The following is a 5,064-nucleotide window of genomic DNA, read 5'->3' on the forward strand; positions in this document are numbered from 1 at the left end:
AGTTTCCAGTCCATCAGCACCAGCCCAGAGACTACATCCTCATCAAGAGCTAGAAAGAAGAAAACTTAAACTGTCCTAGGAGGTACCATATCTAGTGCTCCTCAACTAAAACTGCAGTCCAAACCGCCGAGAAAGAGTGGACCCATCACACCCAAGTCAAAAAAGCACCACCCGCTTCAGGGTCATGGGCCGTAGTCCAAGGGGAAAATCCTACCAAACTAAAACTAAGGAAAGTTTAACTCTCTTTCATCTATTCTATTACTCCTTCTTTCCTTGTTCTGTTGCTAGCCACCTCGTTATTAATGTAACTAAATCAGACCCACCCAAGACCATAACCTTTGATGCTTGTTTAGTTATGCCTTGTGGGGATTTCCAAAGCCAGAGACAGCTTGCAGCAGCAAAAAAAATCTCTGCCCCTCCATAGCAGATGCTTCTAAATAGTTTAGGAACTTATTTTGTCATACTTGAAAATATGTCATTTGAACCACTGAACGTCAAGACTGGATCCCATCAGAAGATTTCCCACTATCAGTTCTAAAGCCCTGTATCCATTTTACTAAAGAAAGTGCCCTTCCCAATTGTCAACATAACCAATGTAACCCAGTACAAATTTCCATCATCATCCCAACTCTTCAAGATTCCTCCCCGACCCTAGACCATTTTTATGGTCTGAGAACAGATGTAACAAAAAAAGACCCCATAGGATTTTTTGATTTGCACCTCATTACATCCTCATCCCTCACATCTCCACCTCTATCCTCTTCTAAACCTGCTGACCAGACCACTGTCTCTTCACCTAATGACAAAACCAAAGTAGCTATTGTAGAGGTTAAAAATTTAAAACAAACACTGGCAATTGAAACAAGATACCAAGATACAAATGCCTGGATGGAATGGATTGAATATTCTGTTCACACTCTAAACAAAAACTGTTACACTTGTGCGCACTAGGCCCAAGTTGTCCCCTTTCCACTTAGATGGTCTTCTGACCAATGGGGCATGAGCTGTGTGGTAGCTCTTTTCCAAGACCCCACAGCCTGGGGTAATGAATTCTGTTGAATTCTCTCTCTGCTAATCCCTGAAGTTCAACACCCTGCAGGTCAGCCCCCGAGGGCTATCCAGCCTCCATCTCCAGATGCCAATTTTACTTCATGTCTCTCACAACAGGGAGAAAATTTGGCATTTCTTAGAGACGTAAAGGGATACAGTGAGCTTAAATCTTTCCAAGAGCTTACCAGTCTGTCCTTGTTCATCCCTGAGCTGATATATGGTAGTGTTGTGGTGAACCCCTACTGGACACTCTGCCAAGTAACTGGAGTGGCACCTGCATTCTAACTCAATTGGCCATCCCTTTCACCCTGGCAATTCTTTTTTTTTTTTTTTTGAGACAGAGTCTTGCTCTGTCACCCAGGCTGGAGTCCAGTGGCACGGTCTCTGCTCACTGCGAGCTCCGCCTCCCGGATTCACACCATTCTCCTGCCTCAGCCTCCTGAGTAGCTGGGACTACAGGCGCCCACCACCACGCTCAGCTAATTTTTTGTGTTTTTAGTAGAGATGGGGTTTCACCGTGTTAGCCAGGATGGTCTCAATCTCCTGAACTCGTGATCCGCCTGCCTCAGCCTCCCAAAGTGCTGGTGTTACAGGCGTGAGCCACTGTGTCCGGTTCACCCTGGCATTTCATCAACCAGAAAAGGGGAAACCACAGCACTGTAAAATGAGAGAGGCCCCTCATGGATCTTTCAACTTTCATGTCTATATAGATGCAATTGGAGTCCCACGGGGGGTACCTGATAGATTCAAAGCCTGAGACCAAATAGCGGCAGAATTTGGATCATTATTTTCATGAGTAACTATTAATAAAAATGTAGATTGCAATAAACTACATCTATTATAACCAACAATGATTTATTAATTACACTAGGGATACTGTCAAAGGAATAGCTGAACAATTAGGCCCTACTAGCCAGATGGCTTGTAAAAACAGAATGGCCCTAGATATGCTATTCACAGAAAAAGGTGAAGTTTGTGTTATGATAGAAACCCAATGCTGCGCCTTCATTCCCAACAATACAGCCCCTGATGGAACAATTACAAAAGCTTTACAAGGTCTTACCTACCTATCAAATGAATTAGCCGCAAATTCTGGGATAAACGACCCTTTCACAAGATGGTTAGGGAAATGGTTTGGTAAATGGAAAAGACTCATGGCCTCTATTGTTACTTCTCTGACAATTGCAATAGCTGTGTTTATTCCTGTTGGATGCTACATCATACCCTACATTTGTAGACTAGTCCAAAGACTTATAAAAACAATTGTTACCAGAACCTTCCCTAGTTCTTCCCAATCCTATACAAATAAATTCTTTCTCCTGGAAGAACAATAAAGTCAAGTCAGGTTAGATAAGTTTGAAAAAAAAAATGTATAAATTCAAGAGGGGGAAATTGTTGTTAAGACAAATAGCTCCTCTTCAAAGGGTTTTGGTTCCTGGTTCTTTGTTCTATTCTAAAAGGTAATTGTACCCATTCATCTGTCAGCTCTCCCTAAGTCTGTTGTGCCCAAACACCCCAAGATATACCGTACCCATCAAATGCCCACTCTTGCCTCCTTTAATGATGTCAACAGTAGCCAACTGGAATTAGCCTCCATTGTGTGGTCCAAACCCAGCCTGCAGGAGGAGGACATAGGAACAGGATCTGCATTAGGGATAAAAAACTCCTGCTCTCCTTTGTTTTGCACACGCTCCCTTGCCTCTGCCTTGCATGCAGAAAGCACCCTTGCGGCACTGAAAATTTGTTTCTAACATAATGTTATGCCAGCATCAGGTTGAAAAGTAAGCCACATTATATAGGATTAAATAAAACCCGTCTGATGACATTTTACGGGGGCCACCAACTCCACCTTGCTTCTAACCTTTAAGCTGTCCTTGTTCATTCCTGGGTGTAGGCTGAACTAACTTTGGGAAGGAATTCAGTTCATGGTTTGACTCTGAAACAAAATTGATAATAGCCCTTTCCCGAAATGATCCCCTTCTTGCCTGGTGACCAGTCGGCCTTTGTAGAACTAACAAATTCACTACAAGATTTAAAATTACAGTTTAGGGGTCATGCAGCCTCTGGCTGCAAGAGTCCAAACCTCCCCAAATTGCTCCTGAGGATAACATCACTATTGTAAAACCTAAGATCAATGTTTGAGATGTTTTGCGGACCCTGCACTCAGCTGACACCACCCAGATCAGTAATCTGGCTCAATCAGTTCTGTCATCCCACCCAGGAGCAGAAAACAGCAAGAAAAACTCACTTTGACTCTTATGATTCCATCTCCAACCTGACCAGTCAGCACTCCCTGCTTCCGCAGCCCCTACCTGCCAAATTATCTTTAAAAACTCTGATCCCCAAATGCTCGGGGAGACCGATTTGAGTAATAAAACAACTCCTGTCTCCACACAGCTGGCTCTGCATGAATTACTGTTTCTCCATTGCAATTCCTCTGTCTTGATAAATCAGCCCTGTCTAGGCGGTGGGTAAGGTGAACCCACTGGGTAGTTACGCCTCCCTCGCTTTGTTTCTTGCTACATTTATAGCTACCTATTTGCTTGAAAATTCCAAACGCTAATCTTTAAATAATCCAGGCAAGAAGCTGAGATGGCAGTTGCAATTTTCCCCTTTTTGAGAAGAAATCAGTGCATGGTTAACCCATAACCCAATCCCTGCCAAGATGAGGCCAACCAGGCCTCTGGATGTCCATTACTCAAACTAGTCATCAGAAAACGGCAAGCAGTGCTGCACTCCAGACCACTTCTGTGCATGGTTTCCATGCAACTTTTCCCCTTAAAGTCCCTTTAGTGGCATGGTGCCAGAGGAGGAAGTGGTGAGGTTGTTGCCTGCTTTGTGCTCACCACTGGCTCTTGGGGCGCAGAGAGGGGCCGCAGTCTCCACGGCTGCCTCTCCATGTTCCCTGGCACCACCACTCCCCTTCCTAAGGCCACCGCTTACCCCAGGGTCTATGGAAGTAATGGAAGGATCCCTCAACCTGGCTCATCAACAGAGCAGATGAGCAGACCTGTTATTAGCCGCAGGCAAATAGGAAGAGGCTATTCTTGTCACAAAAAGGCTGCGGCCTATCTTTCTGAAGCCATGAAGCTGACACAATCTGAACAGGCTCAGCTTTTACTGGAATGGCAAAGGAATAGCTCCTCCTCATCCAAGAGAGACGGAAAAGGCCCCAGCGTGAAGAAAGATCGAAAGCCCAGCAGAACACAAAGGATATAGTCGCCCATCTTCAGGCATCTCACAAACCCTCTGCAGAGGATGCAGAGGGCCAGAGCCCCCTTTCTCAGAAGTACAGCCCTTCCACAGAGAAACGCCTGCCTGAGATTCAGGGGATCTTTGACAGGGACCCAGACACCACTACTATATTTACTTCAGCAAAAGAGTGAGCCAGCAGAGCCATGTGTTGGAAGCAAAACCCCAAAAGATGACAAAACAATTATAGAGGAGCAGGCATCCAAAATTGCAGATTTGAAGAGGCATGTGAAATTCCTTGTGGCCAAGAATGAAAGATTAAGGAAAGAAAATAAACAACTAAAGGCTGAAAAGGCCAGACTTCTAAAAGGTCCATTAGAAAAGGAGCTGGATGTAGATGCTGATTTTGTAGAAATGTCAGAGTTATGGCGCTTGCCACCACATCCAGCAACTGCTACAGCCTCCTCAACCTGGCAGAAGTTTGCAGAAAATACTGGGAAAGTCAAGGACATTCCAGTTCCCAATTTCCTCCCTTGGATTTTTCATCTCCAGAACTTCCCTTTAGGGAGCTCTGTGAGGATATTCTGAAAGGATTTATGAATGATTAAAATGGAAAGTCACAGAAGAGGGAAGAAGAGGAAATAATATAGTAATAGTCAATCCAGCAAAAAAAAATGAAAAGGGAAATACACATAGAAGGGTCATTCCGGAAATGCTTCATCTGGCGGACTGTGGGAGCAGAGGCATCGCCAGGACTGGGGAAACAGTGTCTCTGTGAAATGCGTCGCATATCTGATTCACTGACTTGAGCTAATGATTCCA

General features: G+C 44.5%; 1 pseudogene; it reads left to right on the forward strand.

Annotated features, from left to right (window-relative positions):
* The first annotated feature begins 3,948 nt into the window (after positions 1-3,948).
* On the forward strand, positions 3,949-4,850 carry LOC105535361 (annotated as a pseudogene).
* Positions 4,851-5,064: the final 214 nt, after the last annotated feature.

Source organism: Mandrillus leucophaeus, unplaced genomic scaffold, assembly GCF_000951045.1.
Source record: "Mandrillus leucophaeus isolate KB7577 unplaced genomic scaffold, Mleu.le_1.0 Scaffold145, whole genome shotgun sequence".
NCBI classification, from domain to species: Eukaryota; Metazoa; Chordata; class Mammalia; order Primates; family Cercopithecidae; genus Mandrillus; species Mandrillus leucophaeus.